Consider the following 19,470-nt stretch of genomic DNA (forward strand, 5'->3'; position numbering starts at 1 on the left):
GTGCAGCGAGATCACTTTCTGGATTATTCAAGAGCCTCTGAGTCAGGGCTCTGGTGAGGGAGGTGGGAACGCTCACCTCCACTGTGTCAGGCGGTATTCCATCCTGTATACCACTAGCAGTAAGGAATACCTCAAGTGTGAGATTCAAATGTGCTTTTCACATACATTCGTGTGCATGAAAGTCATTTGTTTCAATGTTCCCAGAAAGCACATAGAAAGGAGGAGAGAATGTGGCTGGAGGACATTTCAGCATTAATTCAAGTATTAAAAAGAAGCATTTTGTGGCATTTTCCCAAGTCTGGCGAATGGGATTCTAAGATGGGTAGTTATGTCCATCATGCACCTTTGTTTTTATGGCTATATCTGCTACTGGTGCTACATGATAGAAAAAGAAAATGGACTTCACCTGTACTAACAAAGCTACCAGTTACTAACAAAGCTACCAGTTAAGTCTTTTCGTTATATATATATATATATATATATATATATATATATATATATATATATATATATATATATATATATATATATATATATATATTAGTCAAAAGTAAGGGTAACATTGCTGGCATAAAAGATTCTTTGACGCCTGGTGCCCTATCAATGGATTTACATAGGGTCGGCCAAATTAATGGAGCTATGCCAATCTACACCAGCTGGGGAACTGGCGCATTAATACACAAAATCCTTTCTTCTGTAACCTGAAACTTCCAGCAGTGATTCTATTAGCACACCTAAAATGCATGCATTCACCTCGGGGCTCTCCCTTTAGTGGGACTCAAAGGACACTGATCTCCACTCAATCCTTTCCTATTTTATTTATACATTCTTTCAATGAAAACAAACGTTCCAGCCAAGAGAAACGTCCATCGTGTCCTCTAGGTACCCTGGCAAAAATACAAGAAAAGAACGATTCATTTGAAAGTCATATTTATGACCTCCAGTTCATAGAGAAGCACCAGTTACAAATGACATGGCTCAATACTTCTCAATAGACTATATCTGAGGTCAAATTCTGCTCTCAGCTACAGGTGTGCAATGTTAGCAGTTTTAATGGGTGAAACCAGTGACAAAATTTAGACTCAAATAATGTAGATTAAATAATACTCGCCACAATACTCATTTTTTAATGAACTAGCAGAAGTACCTCAGAGTTGGGCACATTAAGAAATTAGTGGATGCCCAGGAGCACTCTTCTGTGACTACTGATGAATAATAGTATTCAGATGATGCCGAGTCCCATGTCTATTTATGTGTGTATGTTCATGTCACTTGTTTTAATGTGGTGTTAATACCAGGGAGCTGGAGGATTTTTCATGATTGTATTTAAAAAAAAAAGTCACATCAACATTTGGGCCCAGGGAAGTTCATACTTTAATCTTTCATGGATAGGCTGCCACATGAGGTTTTTTTTTGTTTTTTGTTTTTTTTTTTGCACTCAATCAGTTGTTCTCTATAGAGTAACAAGAAATTTTAAAAACACAAAGAAAATAGCGAACTGCTACTATATTGTCAGAAAAGTCTTTTTCTCTTAATGTGTATATATAACTAGAACATACTTTTAACGATGACAAATGCTAACTGTTAACAAATATCTTCTGGAATAAACTAGCTGATGACCCTTTTTTTGCCAAGTTCTGCATCCAGCTTTTTTATGCCTCATTGTATAATAGCCAGCATGGTTAACAGGCCATGAAATGTTCCATTGTTGCCATATTAGATCATATATTTGGTACAAGAAAGAATGCATTTATCCAATCTATGGATTCGTCATGTTGAACTTCTGGATGGGCAAACAAACAAAATCAACCCACAGCTCTCTCATATTTATTCAAGTTCCAAACCGCAGGGAGGGCACTTAAATTAAGTCATTTTTATACATTTCTTGGGTTTGGAATTACTTGGAAAATTGGTCAAGGTTGCTTAAAGATGTTAAGTGAAATAGTGGACATAATTTTTACAGACTGGATTCTGAAGTTGTTAAGTCACTCACTGAATCATTGACACTAATACTTCACATTAGATAGCAGTGTGTTCTCAAAGTGATGTGCAAACATTAGATAATTAGTTCTGACAACAGTCCTCTGTGATAAGTGTTATTGTGCCCATTTCACAAATGAGAAGCTGAGGCTAAAGTTAAGTGACTTAACTAAGGCCACAAAAGAAAGCAATGGCAGAGCAAGAATTAGAACTCCAGCATTCTTGACTCCCACGATAACGTTTGATCCACTGACAATGCTGTCTGTCAAATAAATGGCTTTCTTGTGCTATATTATCATGCAGACGCTTACTGTAAAGTTTACCTGATGTTTCTCAATGTGATTTGTTATCTCTTTCCAACCTCCTTAGGACCCTGATCCTGAAAGTACCGGCAAATGATGGTGTAGGGGCAAACCATTTTGTCAGGCAAGTGTAATTATTTCTTACATTTATTTAACAACAACAAAAAAGAAACTGCTACTAAAAATTAAAACTCTGTAAAGTAATGTAAAAGTTGAGTTATCTGTACTAGAGTTTTTACCCCGAGTTACTTCACTAAGAGTTAGCATCTTTGCATAGGCTAGTCTGGATACTGCCCAAATGGTTGTGGTTTATCCTGGGATCAATCTAGAGTAAACTAAAAGCATTTGTTGTCTGGAACAGAAGTTTCTGGAATGGCAGACTAGCCTTTACAGATGTTAATTACCTCTAGTCAATGGGCAGATCACTAGAGTCTTTACCTTCAGTTAAGAAACCTTAACCTCCATCTGACTGATGACTTTAGTTACTAGGTCAAAATGATCTCATAAGATTGAATAAAAACATTAAAATTGAACCCTATAATTAAACAGGAGCCCAAGAGAGAAGAAAGCCCAAACTTCAATTTTTACCCTGTGACTAATAGAGGAGAAACTTGCTGTTAGCCACACAGACAGGATTCCATCAATTAAGACTTTCCACCTGGACAATAATTTTAGCACTCAGAGTAGAATTATATGGCCTTTCCCCACCAACAAAAAGATGCTTCACTTGTCACTTCCAATGAATAGTCCTAGAGTACCAGCCTGTCACACAGCCCAGTTCTTCATACTAGATAAAAATTCACAGGTAGGGCCTTACCAAATTCACAGCCATGAAAAAATGCATCACGGATTGTGAAATCTGGTCTTCCCCTGTGAAATTTGGTCTTTTATGTGCTTTTACTTTATACTATATAGATTTCATTGGGGAGACCAGTGTTTCTCAAATTGGGAGTCCTAACCCAGAAGAGAGCTGCAGGGGGGGTTACAAGGTTATTTTAGGAGGTGGTCATGGTATTGCTACCCTTACTTCTGCACTGCCTTCAGAGCTGGGTGGCCAGAGAACGGCGGCTGTTGGCCAAGCGCCCAGCTCTGAAGTCAGTGCCCCGCCAGCAGCTGCACAGAAGTAAGGGTGGCAATACCATACCAGGCCACCCTTACTTCTGCGCTGCTGCCTGCAGAGCTGGGTGGCTGGAGAGTGGCAGCTGCTCACTGAGGGCCCAGCTCCGCAGGCAGCAGCGCAGAAGTAAAGGTGTCAATACCATGCCCTGCCATCCTTGCTTCTGCGCTGCTGCTGTCAATGGCTCTGCCTTTAGAGCTCAGCTCCCGGCCAGCAGCCACCGCTCTCCAGCTGCCCAGCTCTGAAGGCAGCGCCACTGAAAGCAGCAGTGCAGAAGTAAGGGTAGCAGTACCACAACCCCCCTCCTACAATAACCCTGTGACCCCTCCACAACTCCTTTTTGGGTCCAGAGTCCTACAATTATAACACTGTGAAATTTCAGATTTAAATAGCTGAAATCATGAAATTTACAATTTTTTAAAATCCTATGACCATGAAATTAACCAAAATGAACTGTGAATTTGGTAGGGCCCTACTAAGGCCCACATCCTCTAAAGGTATTGAGGCACTTAACTCCCATTGATTTAAATGGGAGTTTGGCACCTAATGGCTTTGAGGATCTGGACTTAAGTGCATCTCTGTCTCAGCAGCTGGACCTAGACCTTGTCTGTGGTGGGTTTTAACTGCTGGTGTAAATTTCAAATATCTACAAGGGACCAGTCCTCAGCCAGTTTAAATTGTGCTCTGCCAGGTTACATCATTAGAACTATGTTAATTCAGACCAGATGAAGATCTGGCCCATGATTTACATTGTTGCAATTTATCTCTGTTTGAAGCCTGAGTAAACTGCACCTGGACAACTCATGCCAGGCATATTTAATCCTAATTTAGTGCCAGGGCAAGGAGAGGGAAATGGACTAGATGATCTTGAGATCCCTTCCTGCCCTACAGTAATATGGTTTTATACCACATTAGTGTAAATCATATGTACATTAGGGGGTTGCACCAATATAGGTACACTGATAGTTACAAACGAAGTGTAGATTCATAGATTTTAAAAGGCATAAGGAACTACTGTGACCACCTAATCTAATTTCCTGCATAACACAGGATATAGGATTTCCAATAATTCTGGCCCAAACTCAATTTAAGGTTGAACTACACAAGGCCCCAGTCATCACAAGAAATGCTTTTCAGCTAGCCTACCACACAAGATGATCACAAGCATTAGAACCTTCCGAGAGCCCAAAACTTCCAAGGTCTTTAATGCCCTTTTCAGTAATCTTTAACTTTTGTCATTATGAAATGCAGCTACTGCAGAGAAGAAAGGTATTCTGTTTCTGCTTATGACAGGGACAGATGCATTAATGATCACAATTACAGATGTCACCAGACTGTTATATGCAGGACATTTTGCAGCTGAACTTCCCTGGTCAGTTTTCCTAAATGGAATCTGGGTCAACAGCCCTGACCAAGAGGTTTGGATTCTCCTTCGAGAAGATGGCATTTTCCTAATTCCTTGTGGTCTTTTAAACAAGAGTTAATATAATTAATAACCAGCTATATTACACATAGGCTAGAAGCTAATCAGCATTCTGTCTGTAGCAATAAGGACCCACAGTTTTTAGGAAGACAGAATTACACTTTACTAAAAACCATTTAGTACGTGACACTGGTTTCTGAAGATGCAGTCCGGAAATAAATATAGCCGAAGAAGGCTACATATTTATACATGACACTAAGTGTATTTCCATTACCATCAGTACATCTCAGTTTCCACTTAAGGCCAGACTGGCCAGTCTCTCTCTGGGGGAGAAAGGAGCATACCTTTCGCCAATTGTCACAACCACAATCCTTGCTCTCCTTTGGCCACTACAGCTAGCTGTACAAAGAAAAAAGAGTGCATGTTGCAACTCATTACAAGGCTGTACTAACCAACATACAGTAATCTGCCTGCATGCTTGTGGCACAATGTACCTAGTCCAAAATCCATTGAAGTCAATGGCAACACTCTCAGTGACTTCAGTAGGCTACAGTTTTGATCCAACACCTCCGGTGCTGCTATTGGAGACTCAGTAGTGCCCCAAATGAAAGTTTCTGCCTAGCAGGCACAATGCAGACCTTAGTTCTTTTCATATTAGAGATTTCCTGTGATCAAGATCCCTTGTCATATGAGTTTTAGAGATGTTGAATGTGACATGAACGATACACCTCAACGTATAATGTACATGTTTATATATATTTGAATGTAAAACTTTAAAAAATCCCGATATTTGAGGTATGCTTCGGGTAAAAGGCAAAAACAGAATGAGAGAAAAATGGAAATAGAAAAAGGGATCAGAGCAAACAAGAGATCCCTCCAATATGAATACCAAGAAGAGAGTCAGACCTTCTGAGCAGAATTGGTTGTTGCAGGAGATAGAGAGCCAAGGAAAGCTTGCCCATGTAACGGAGCATGGCCTTGTAAGCATTCGAATATTTCAGATCTAAACAGAAAACACCCCTAAGAATGATATTTTCCAGCTTATGACAAACACCCCTAAGAATGATATTTTCCAGCTTATGACGCCTTTCGCTGTGAAAAGCCAGGAACAAAATCATCCTGTCAGTCTGTAAAGGACACAGGCTCTAATAGTTAGATTCTTTGATGCAAGGCTTGGCAATAACAACAACAAGCTCTGGGTCTGTCAGAGATACACATGTGCACATTGCTCCATTGCCCCTACAGGCTCTGAACTAGCAGAGGATTGAAAGTGACATACGGTCTGCTTGAAAAATAGATCTCACTGTTGTCAATTTGCATGTTACAATGAAGCCCTTTCGTACAAATGATACTGCCCAAAAGCATACCAATACTGAATAAAATGAAACCCTGGCAGGCTCCATGGACAATTTGCACTGGCAATTTGAGAAATGTTAGAAGCATAAGAGCCACTAGTGATAAAACTGTCAGGATTAGGAAATGTGAGATCTGAACCAGGCTGGTGAAGATCCAAATAAACTATTACAGGAATTCAGACTTTTTAAACAGAATTTCATGATCAATAGTGTGTCAACTCCAGCTGACAGTTTCAGTACGAATAACAGATAAACATAACCCTGATTTGTTGCAGTCACTCACAGATCATTAGAGAGCTGCTATCAGGGCAGTCTCAGTGCTGTGAGCAGGATGACAAGTAGTCTGAAATGTATGCGGTAGATCATTACTTAGAAGTTGCTCCTCATAGCTAGGTAGCAACATTTCCAACAACCATCAAGGAAAAAGGGAGATTAGAAACTTGGCAAAAACAAACAAATTGGATACCTCCCCTGCAGGCAGAGGGAACAGACAAGATCAACTGGAACAGAGCATTTTCAGGGCGGGGTCAGAAGGGGGACATCCTCAGCTGGTGTAAGCTGGTACAGTTCCATCAAAGACAACAGAGCCACGCCTGTGTACACCAGTTACAGATCTTACACAGGGTGTCCAAAATATCTGTAGGAAAGTCAGTTTGGCCAACAGTCAAATGAGCACGTGGTTGTACAGAGTCCAAGCTTATCCCCCTCAACCTCAGCAACAGTTTCAAGATGACACTAAAAAGAGCTCTGAGGGTTACATGGGAATCAAGTAGGGCTCAATCAAAGGGAGTTTTTCTATGGACTCCAAAGACTCCAGAGGGAGCAATATGACAATAAAGTAAGTGTTTAATTTTGCAGGTTTACTAAGGATGAAATCCATTCCTATACTGAGGACCAACACAAAGGGTAAATTTCATCCAAAGGTATCAACAAAGAAAATGACAAGATTTGAGAGAGAAGAGAATATGTGATAAGATGTGATTGGGGGGGAAAGGTGGGAGAAGGACACGTTCAATGGCAACTGTAAGAAAGGCAGGAGACTGGGAATTGTAAGAACTAATAGTTATTAACTTAGAAGGTTTAGGATTGGAAATGGGAAGACACAAGGAAAGAGCCAAATCCAATAAGTGGCTCTTGACAGATGGTTGCCCCTTAAGAGAAGTTATAGTTTACGGATATTGATCCATGATCTTAAACTCTCAGAGCCATTAACATTCATTGTATAAATATTTAGGCACTTAAACTCTCATAAACTGTCCATGTGAAGTACTACTATACAAGCACAGAACCCATTATATATGGTTTAATATCTCAGATGTATAAATCTTTCCTTCTTCAAAATACCAAAATCAAGCAGGTTATATTATGAACCCTGCACAGCAAGTTTTCAGCCCAGATGCAACACAAGTAGTTGAAGAAGCCCATGACATGCCTTGATCCCACAAGCTCATATGCATCGTTGTCTCCTGGGCCCACACACAGTTCTATTGAAGACAAGGATTAGTTCTCACATCTGATGGGTTTGTATGCTACCAGTTGACTGTGACCAATTGATGTCTTCCTAGCTCACTATCTGGGGATATCAGTTAACTAAAATAATGACCCCAGTTCACTCATACACAATTACATAGAATATGTGTGTTCTCAAATCAAGTGGATCATGAAGCTCTATTTGTGGTAGGACTATGGCTCTGTCTTCACTAGGGAAATGATAACGGCTTGTTAACTAACACGGGTTAACCCTTGTTAACTAACATGTTAATAAAGGAATGTTTTCTTGTCACGTTAGTTAACATGGGTTAACCCATGTTAGTTACCATACCGTTAATTTTCCTAGCAAAAACAAAGCCACAGTACCAGCATAAATCTGCTGTGCATAAATTTAGGGACTAAACAAAAGCTAAATTTCAAATTGGAATAGTAGACACATGCAAACAGGTCTGTAGGAACAGGTACTTCTTTCATTGCTATACTATATATTTATGCAATTTAACAACTCTCTCTCTCTCATAAATTATGCAATGTCAGCTCTAGTTAAAGCAGGGGACAGAGTCAGACCTCTGTGTTTGATTCCTGACTCTGTCACTAACTTGCTGAGTGAACTGGGGACAAGATGACTCCAAATATTTCTGAGAAACTGGCATAACAGAGCTAAGCGGATACTGTTAAACATTTTAAGCAAATATTTATTCAAATATTTAAATAAATTCTGTGTTCCCTTAGCATGAATATTCTAGATAGAAAATAAAGTTTTCATTAATGAGGAAAAATAAAACATATGTTAAGCCCGAATTGCCCAAATACTCATCTAAAGTGGATTAAGACTCCCATCTGACTAACAGTTCAGATTTCAAATTCTACACCAACATGCAATTCAAAATTCTTACTGCTGGTGGTTGCTTACAGAAATTATCCACTCAGAGACCAGAAACAATACCACATGACCCAGGAAACTAACCAGCAAAGTACAAATATCCACTTTCAAATATTCATGTGGAACTGTCCTCCACTGAGTCTACAGACTCAGGATTAATAGCTGAATTCACACATAATTTTGAATGATAAATCCATTTCCCCCCATTTATGTGCAGAAAATTCAGAAACAGAGAAGCAAAGTGTTTTGAATATATTACTTATTATAAATTGTTTGCCCTTCCCTAAATCATTCTTACCAAATTCACCGGGGTGTTGTAAGGCTAAATTTTCAGTAAAGTGCTTGCAAATCCTCAACTGAACATATGCGAGTGTTTATGGTAAAATAAACAGGAACCAGGTGAATAGCCCATAGCAACAGGTTGGGGGGAACAGTTGAAGATTCCCTACATACTGGAACAGGACACAAAAGAAAGGCTATGGTGTGAATACTCTTTAGTCCTTGAGCTATTTATGCAGGTCTGCATTTCAAGTTGCTAGGACAATTTAAATGAGGTGAGATTTCAAAGCAATCTCGAGTGTAACTGGAACACATAGCAAAATCCTTCATTCCGGAAAAAAAAAAAAAAAGAGAGAGACTTTAGAAAACGGTCTCCCACACTCCTTCATCCCCAAATAGGTGAGACTAGGTCTGATTTATGCAGTGTGCGGCTAGAGTTTGTCAAGGCAAAACTTGAAAGCAAAGACAGAACTTAGTAACCTATTAGATCAACTTTTGTATGGCGTGTGTCCCTCCGTCCCGGGGTCCTCCGCATCAGTAACGAGAATCGCCTGCCACATTGCCCCGGGGGGAGGGAAGGGGCATGAGAGGCGGGAGGGCTAATGCAAGCTTGGGTACTTTGCGGCTGGAGAGCTGGCGCTGCAGCTAAGCAGGCAGCAATCCTCCAGCCCGGCTCTCTGGGCTGCAATGAACAGCCGACGCAGCGTGAACGCTTTCACTCCCAGACTAACTCCCCCTTACACGCAAACACAGCGGCACAACCAGAGCAAAAGAGGAGCTGGGGAGGCTGGGGAACGCGGTGCGGCGGCTGCTCTCAGAGAGGAGCTGGATTTGCAGAGCAGACGGGACGGGATGGTAACTGGAAGAGGAGGGCTGCAACGTTTGCAAAGCAGCCAGGAGAGGGGGGGGGGGACTTTGGGGGGGGGGGGAGAAATACAAATATGCAGAAGCCCCGGGGTGGTGGGGAAATGCCAAGGGAGACTCTGCTTCTTTCTAACCGCGTCGGCGCGGGTGAAGGGGTCCAAACTTGGCCATATCATCTGCTGGCTTGTGCCCTGGAAATGTGTGTCTGTATGTATATAAAAGCATCGTCCACTTACCTTGAGCCCTGGATGATGCTATAAAGAGCCAGTTTAGGCTCAGCAGCAGCATGACTATCTGGGCTGGGGGGTGAGGAGGAGGGAAGCGCCGCTGCTCTGCATGGAGACGCTTTGACATCTTAGCCCAGGCTGAAAGAGACAAACTTTCATCAGCTAGGTCTGGAGAATAGCACCATAATCTACAGTTACAGAGAGGAGCGAGCTGGGACGCAGGATGTGAGAGATTTCCTGCATGCAGTTAACTCCCAAACCCCTCCTGCTCCTGCATGGACTGCTGATGAGCTGGGCTTTGCTTTTATTTAAAAAAAAAAAAAAAGTTGTTTGGGGTTTGGCTTTTTTTTTTTTTTTTTTTTTTTTTTTGGCAAGAACTATCTGTTGACCGTTGCAATAAATGAGCAGACTGTCCGTGTTGGCTAGCAGGAGGCACTAAAGATCGTTGGTGAAAGAAGGCAGGCAGGCCTGCCTGGGAAATCTGCCCCTTGCCAACATTTACCGTTCTCATTACAATGGAACAAATTATTGTCCTCCTGCCTCCCCTCACGGCGTCTCCGCGGGGTCCTACGGCCCGCCACTCCCGCTGTGCACACGGTAACAGTTACTCTGTTGAGGAGAGGTTACTCAGGCACGGTGGTATGTTCCTGAAACGACACATCATCCCCATTCTCAGATCTGCCAAGTCTCCTTCAGTTGGAAGGAGACTCCCTCCTGTGGGATTGATTTTAAGGTTGGCTTTAAAGTCTCCCCCTCTTTTGCTGGAGTGACTGGTATATGTGTTAGAAGTCTCCCCCTCTAGTGATAAAGGATCTGGATGAAGCTTCTCCTCCCCGGTCACAGAGGGTTGTATAGTGTTCTAGTGATTTCTGTTACACACAGGGTGATGTCTGAAAAACAACTTGAAGGTGTAATAAGAACAGAGAAATTCTTTATTGGTTTCATATTATTGTAGGTTATTTCTGATTCCTGGGGCTATTACTTTACAGTGTTTAAAAGTTTAACAAACAAAATAGGTTGTTTTTTAAAAAGATATCTTCCTCATTCACATTGTCAACAGTTGTCTGGGAAACAAACAAACAAAAAACCCCAGACAGTAGTTTATGCCCATCAAACCCCTAGCCCGCCACCGAAATACATATAAATGCAGCGACTGATGTGTCTCAGGGCTTCTCCCAAGGAAGGGAGAAAGAAAGGCCCCGATCCTGGGAACACAAAGCTGCCTGCATTTTACACAAGTAGTTCTATTGAAATCAGGGAGAATACTCATAGGCATAAAGTAACTCATATGGGTCAGGCCCTAATTCTGCAATTTTTTCCACTCAAGATTCTTCTTGCATGGAACAATTTTCAGGATTAGGGCCTAAACTTGGGCCTTTGCCAACAAAAAACAAAGACAAAACCACACTCACAAACCCCACAGAGCTGTGCAAATTTGAATTTGTAAATAGTGACTGTTCTAGTGCAGGGGTCCTCAACCTTTTGCTTTTGGAGGCCGGCTAGAGTGACCAGATGTCACAATTTTATAGGAACAGTCCTGATATTTGGGGCTTTTTCTTACATAGGCTCCTATTACCCCCCCACCCTCATCCTGATTTTTCACACTTGCTATCTGGTCACCCTAGGAGCCCCCCCACACATGCTATAAAAAGTCCAAGGCCCCCTGTGCTATAACAACTGTGTTTCCACATATAAAAGCCAGGGCCTGTGTTAGGAGGTAGCAAGTGGGGCAATTGTCTGGGACCCCATGCTACAGGGAGCACCGCAAAGCTAAGTTGCTCAGGCTTCAGCCCCAGGTGGTGGGGCTCAGGGCTGCGGACTGCAGTCCCACACACCGCAGCTTTGGTTTTCTGCCCTGGGCCCTGGTGAGTCTAATGTCAGCCATGCTTTGCAGGCCCCCTGAAACCTGCTCACAGCCCCCTCCCCCCACCCAGGGGTCTCTGCACTCCTGGTTGAGAACCACTCTTCTACTGGGTTTAAAGACAGTAGTTACACCATGAAGGGTATCTTCGGATCACATATGGGTTTGAAAGATTTGTACAGTCTGACCTGGAATGGGATAGAACAAGTCCTTTTAGCCTCCTACCTCTCCTCAGACTTAAGATATTCCCCCACCTCCACCAAAAGGTGTCAAAACATGCACAGAACTCTGTTTCTCTCATTTCTCAGAGTTTTGATTTGCATTTCTCACCCCCCCTAGAAAATTCAATGAACTGAGCTCTGTGAAGGACACACAGACAAGGAGAGTGTTTGAGAGGTGAGCAAGGATAGGTTTCTGATAAAATTTCACCAAATGTTAATATGGTTTAATTTTGTCCATTTCTCTCTTTTGTGCAGGTGAAATCCTGATAAATTTTAGATGCATTTAAAATGTATGTCTTTAATGGATACCTTATTCCAAGTTATACAGCTAGATAAACCGCTTTGGGCAGGGTCTCTCATTTTTGTGTACCGTACAGCACAAAGAACACTGAGTTAAAACCAATAAGAGCAAAACAATTTTTTGAATTTGCAAGTTATCACAATCCAAAATAGCCAGATTTTGTCTGGAAGCTGCTATCCAAAATGCAGGTCATCTCTAATGTAGAATGATTCATGTAGGGGTATTTAAATGAAGTAGTGATTGGGAGAAAAATTATCCTAAAAACAAAGAAAACTTCTGAATGGAAAGAACTCATTCTCTACCCCGCCTACGTACAACTATAGTTCTCAGGCGGGTGTTATGATTTTCCAGTATAACTTTAGATTGGTTTATGCTATGATTATTCCTGATCCCATGGATCTGTTTTTCAGAACAGTTAAGTGTCAAGGTGTAAAGTTGCCAATGCTCATTTTTATTGACCCAGATAATTTCAACTTTTTAATTTTAAAATCTAGTCAATGATGCCACTGATTTTTTTTAAGGGATGATTGATTGTATGTACCCCAATACCTTCAAAATGAAGGTTAAAAACAATAACCCCTGTGTGTCCAAAAAGCCAGAAGATTCTTCAGTAATGGCCCTAGGTAACACCCAACTAAGTCAGGAGAGGCTGTAGCTTTTCTGTCCTTTGAAGGTCTATTTTCTTAAAACACAGGGTAAAAAACTAAAAAACAACACATGCTTTTAGACAGCTCCTCTTTATGCTCATGTAGACTGCTGGCAATGCATTTCAGTGTTGTGATTTGTATTTAATTAAGTATTCCCCAATTGCCCTATTTTTTGTTCATTCACCAAGTCTGCAGGGGGGGAAAAACCTGTGGATTTGCCCCTTCTCACCCCCATCCCCTCCCAAGCACACAAGTGAGGAATTGAGAATACTATCATTCCTGTCCTACTACTTGGAATATATAATTCAGTTTATTTTCATGGGGTTTAAAGTGAATCTATTAACAGAGTTTTTATCACCAAGGAATCCCGAGTGCTTTGTTAACCATCTCAGGCTGGAGGACAGCAGCAAACTCTCAAAAGCGGGACATACAATTTTGGCCAAAGATCTAGAACAAAACTCATTCATTAAAAACAAACTCATTACTGACTACAGAAAACAAAACAAACCTTGATTTCTTAGGTTTCAAAGTGGGTTTTAGCCCACGAAAGCTTATGCCTAAATAAATTTGTTAGTCTCTAAGGTGCCACAAGTACTCCTTGATTTCTTAAGGACTCATACTAAAAAACGCACTTGCAATAAATTAGATGAATGAATGGGTGAGCAAGAGCAAATCAAACTGCTGTTGCCAGGCACCCTGGATATTTCAAAGGTATCATAGAATATCAGGGTTGGAAGGGACCTCAGGAGGTCATCTAGTCCAACCCCCTGCTCAAAGCAGGACCAATTCCCAACTAAATCATCTCAGCCAGGGTTTTGTCAAGCCTGACCTTAAAAACCTCTAAGGAAGGAGATTCCACCACCTCCCTAGGTAATCCATTCTAGTGCTTCACCACCCTCCTAGTGAAAAAGTTTTTCCTAATATCCAACCTAAGCCTCCCCAACTGCAACTTGAGACCATTACTCCTTGTTCTGTCATCTGTCACCACTGAGAACAGTCTAGATCCATCCTCTTTGGGAACCCCCTTTCAGGTAGTTGAAAGCAGCTATCAAATCCCCCCCTCATTCTTCTTTTCTGCAGACTAAACAATCCCAGTTCCCTCAGCCTCTCCTCATAAGTCATGTGCTCCAGCCCCCTAATCATTTTTGTTGCCCTCCGCTGAACTCTTTCCAATTTTTCCACATCCTTCTTGTAGTGTGGGGCCCAAAACTGGATAGGTAGGCCCTGGTCCTGCAGTTTTTTCCATATAGGCAAATACCTGTCTAGTCATTTTTTAAAATCTTATCCATTTAAAGGTGTCAGTGTTTTTTCTTGTTTGTGGTCCTTTATCAGTCATGTTTTGTCCTCTCACCCTGATTTTACTCTCACCCTTCCCCTTGCCCCCACCCATTTTTGCCCCCCTTGCTTCCCATAAAGTACCTTTACTTACTCTAGTGCAGGAGTAGGCAACCTGCGGCATGCAAGCTGATTTTCAGGGGCACTCACACTGCCTGGGTCCTGGCCACTGGTCCGGGGGAGGGGGGGGGATAGGCTCTGCATTTTAATTTAATTTTAAATGACGCTTCTTAAACATTTTAAAAACCTTATTTACTTTACATACAACAATAGTTTAGTTATATATTCTAGACTTATAGAAAGAGGACTTCTAAAAACATTAAAATGTATTACTGGCACGCAAAACCTTAAATTAAAGTGAATAAATGAAGACTCGTCACACCACTTCTGAAAGGGGTCAGCCACTTGACAAAACCCTGGCTGACCCCTTCTCTAGTGCTTCCAATACTTGTTATATTTGGGACCCACACCTCCTTCCGTCTGTGGCACATGACATCCTGTGACAGTAGCAGCTCTTCAGGCAACTGCTGCTTGTTCAGCCCCTTGATTTTCTCCTCCTGACAGTTGGGCCACTACTTCTCTTGTGCTGTGAGATGGGGGAGAGGAGAAGAGGAGACAGAAGGTAGGTAGCTGGTCTGCATGGAGTGTGGTAACATGACACTAACCCGCATTAACACGATCACTAACTCACAATTGAACTGACAATTCAGCCTCATTTGGCGTCAAGCCTCAGATAGCTGCCCTGTCTGACTGGTATAATATTGACATACTTGGATGGAATCTTCTAGACTAGTGTGACATTCTGACTCACCTGAGAGGCACTGTGATCTACAAACCAAAACAAACCAAACAACAGTGAAGGCTTAAGGGTCAAACGCTTCTGAGAGGTAATCTTGGCTCTGTTTTGGAAAAATCATGGAGCAGGTCCTCAAGGAAACCATTTTGAAGCACTTGGAGGAGAGGAAGGTGATCAGGAATAGTCAACATGGATTCACCAAGGGCAAGTTATGCCTGACCAACCTGATTGCCTTCTATGATGAGATAACTGGCTCTGTGGATATGGGGAAAGCGGTGGACAGGATATATCTTGACTTTAGCAAAGCTTTTGATACGGTCTCCCAAGGTATTCTTGCCAGCAAGTTAAAAAAGTATGGATTAGATGAATGGACTATAAGGTGGATAGAAAGCTAGCTAGATTGTTGGGCTCAATTGGTAGTGGTCAACGGCTCCATGTCTAGTTGGCAGCCGGTATCAAGCGGAGTGCCCCAGGGGTCAGTCCTGGGGCCGGTTTTGTTCAACATCTTTATTAATGATCTAGATGATGGGATGGATTACACCCTCAGTAAGTTTGCAGATGACACTAAGCTGGCGGGAGAAGTAGATATGCTGAAGGGTAGGGATAGGATCCAGAGTGACCTAGACAAATTGGAGGATTGGGCCAAAAGAAATCTGAAGAGGTTCAACAAGGACAAGTGCAGAGTCCTGCACTTAGGACGGAAGAATCCCATGCACTGCTACAGGCTGGGGACCAACTGGCTAAGCAGCAGTTCTGCAGAAAAGGACCTGGGGATTAGTGGACGAGAAGCTGGATATGAGTCAGCAGTGTGCCCTTGTTGCCAAGAAGGCTAACGGCATATTAGGCTGCATTAGTAGGATCATTGCCTGCAGATTGAGGGAAGTGATTATTCCCCTCTAGTCGGCACTGGTGATGCCACATCTGGAGTACTGCGTCCAGTTTTGGGCCCCCCACTACAGAAAGGATGTGGACAAATTGGAGACAGTCCAGCAGAGGACAACGAAAATGATCAGGGAGCTGGGGCACATGACTTATGAGGAGAGGCTGAGGGAACTGGGCTTGTTTAGGCTGCAGAAGAGAAGAGTGAGGAGGGATTGGATAGCAGCCTTCAACTACCTGAAGGGGGGTTCCAAAGAGGATGGAGCTCAGCTGTTCTCAATGGTGGCAGATGACAGAACAGGAGCGATGGTCTCAAGTTGCAGTGGGGAAGGTCTAGGTTGGATATTAGGAAAAACTCTTTCACTAGGAGGGTGGTGAAGCACTGGAACGGGTTACCTAGGGAGGTGGTGGAATCTCCTTCCTTAGAGATTTTAAGGCCTGGCTTGACAAAGCCCTGGCTGGGATGATTTAGTTGGTATTGGTCCTGCTTTGTGCGGGGGGGTTGGACTAGATTACCTCCTGAGGTCTCTTCCAACCCTAATCTTCTCTGATTGGGTAAATCACCTCACTGGCTGACCTCAATCTCCACAATCTGTAAATTGGAGAAGAATACTTCCTCACAGGATTTTGAGAGAGTTCATTAGTTAACATCCATACAGTACTTCAAAAAGGCTAAATGCTGTATAAGTGTTAAGTATCATTACTTATTGCCATTAATGCACTGGGGCCAGAAAAGTGTGCTTTGTTCTCCAGCTTCCCAACCACCTTTTACTCTATTGCATAGAACTGCCTATTACTGTATCAAATGAAAATTGTCAGAGCTTTAGCATCCTCGGCTTTCAGAGAACTGTGTTTATTTAAAAAAAAAAATTTCTGAGTGCAATGTTAAACCTGTGAAAGAGAATTTGTTTGTGGCATTAGTCCCTGTTCCTTGGCTTGGGCCTGATCACTTTACTGAAAGAGAACTTAGGGTGATTGAGTGAAAACTTTGCCCAAGGAAGGTGTGCAGTGTCACTAGGACTGATTAATGTACTAGTAGTTGAAAATAAGGCACAGTGGAAAAATAACCAGCACATCAGCTGTAACAGCAGGAATCTGAGAGGTTAAGAGATGCTTGTAACAACAATGAGTATTACATTCAAGCCACAAGACCACCACATGCTGTCATTCACAGGTGTTGACAACCTGTCTGTACCAGACAGGCATGTCCAAGGGACACTTGGTCTGAAATTTTGTTCACATGTCAGTATAGGTCAACTTTGATTACCAGAATCCAAGCTAATCGAAATGCTTGATTATCCAAAAGTTTGCATGTATTATTTTATAATAAATGCAACATGTTTGTATGGTTAGAAGCAAAAAGGTAGATTTGAGAGTAGGCAGCAGAAAGCTGCTAAGTGTGGCAGAAGTCACCCAAAGACAAGCATGGCCTAAAGGAAGGAATGCACAAGGACAGATGCCTGGGAGACTAGAGAGGCAGAGAAAGAGTCATCAACAAAAGATGAGGATAACCAAAAGACAAACTCCTGGAAGCTAAATGAAGAGAGGATATTGAGGAGAAATTAGTTAGCATCAAAGACAGGAGTGAAAGGGGGTGCGGAGTCTGGAGAAGAAGCCCCTAGACTTAGTAAGGAATGTATATAGAAATATGTTATACTCATTAAGTGCTGTGATATCCTTAGATGGAAGGCACTATAATATAGGACTAGATCAAGCCTCACAACATCTGTGCAGTAGACAAGTATTATGCCCATTTGATAGATGAGGAGAGTGAGAGAGAGGGTTTAAAATGACTTTTCCAGGGTCACAAGGAAGAAAAACTGATGCAGACAGGATTCAGAATTAGAAAAAGAAAAGATTCGCGCAAGCTGACACTCTCACCATAGATCTCTCCTCCACCACTGCAGTTGTTAAGGCACACCCTTCTCAACTATTCCAAACCACACCATTGCTGACGTTTTTCCAGTAGACAATGGAGGCGGACTATAGAATTGGGACGATATTTGCTTCCTTTGTAGAGTGCTTTGTGATCTGCTGATGAAAAGCACTGTCAGAGCTAGGTATTATTATGCATGGAGTTATGTTGGTCAACCTCTCCACTGAATTGGATACGGCCACCTGTGGAATCTGTCCATCTCATCACAGATATATGGCAAGAGTTAGCACGATTGTGCTGAGATAGCATCAATCATTCCTCTAAGGCTACACCCAGAGAGTCATGATAGCACTAACTCATCATCCTCTCCCACATTCTGCTCAACATCTCTGCAAAGCCACTAAGGAAGATTGTGAAACACTGACAACAATATATAGTGGTACCCAGCCCAGTACTACATCCCCTTCACATCAGATGGAAATAGAAACCATTTCCCAGCTGTTCAAGTGTCTGGCTGAGATCAGCAACTAGAAGAAGGGCAGCTGACTGAACCTCAATTCCAAAAAGACAAAGGTTTCTGGTGGAGAGATAGCACCTCCATAATAATACCTAACTCTTGTCTAGCATTTTTCATTCATAGATTTCAAACCACTTCACAAAAGGTAGTCAGTATCATCATCCTTAGTTTACAGATGGGGCAAAAAGGACACCCAGGGAGAGATGTGACTAGCCCAAGGTCATAACATTGTCTTCCACTGAGGATGCTCTCAGATCATTAAGAATCATACATAGACTCTGTTCTCCTAGATCCTCAGCTTCTTCTAGATACCCATAACAGCCCAAGGGACAAAAAAATACCACTGCCCATCTATGGTTCGCAAGATGTCCACATCTGCTCTTCTCACATTTTGACTGTGCCACAGGCATCTGTGTATTCATGGCCTCCAGGATTGACAATTAAGATGCTCTTTATTTTGGAATGAAATGCTTGTCCTTCCTATAAAGCTTGACTCAGTTCAGAACACAAGCCAATGAAAGATCACTTCTCCCTCTCTTCATTGGCTCCCTATGGAATCCGGGATCTGTCAGATTGTTTTGCAGTGTGTAGAATGCAAGTACAGTGGTAAGTGTCATATTGTTGTAGAAATAGTGTGAAAAGGAGGGTGGAGGTGGGTTTGTAGTATCTGAAAAAGACTATTAGAAACAGGACATGTCCCTGTACTTAAGTAGACTTGATAATCCCTATATGCCTCATCACACAATGTTTATACATAAATAAAAGGAAATTATGTTTCCCTGAATAATGCTGCTATATGTTGTCAAGGCGGATTCTCCAGAGCATACACAATGGCGTAACATTCCTTTCCTGAGACTGACCAGGGGCTTTTCCTCTCAGAAAGTTTTTTTGCTGAGAAACATGACAGGATGGAATTGTTGATCTGTTCCTTCCTGCATTAAAACTGCTCCTACACCACGTCATAACCACAGATGCGTCCAAGTGAACGGTTAGTCGAAGTCCGGGGCCCTTAGTACAGGGTCAGACATAAGGGTTGCCTTAAGCTGATTAAAGGCTTTCTGACACTTCTCAGTCCACTGAACTGCATTTGGCTGTTTTTTCCTGATTAGGTGTGTT

Source organism: Emys orbicularis, chromosome 7 (assembly GCF_028017835.1).
Source record: "Emys orbicularis isolate rEmyOrb1 chromosome 7, rEmyOrb1.hap1, whole genome shotgun sequence".
Lineage (NCBI taxonomy): Eukaryota > Metazoa > Chordata > Testudines > Emydidae > Emys > Emys orbicularis.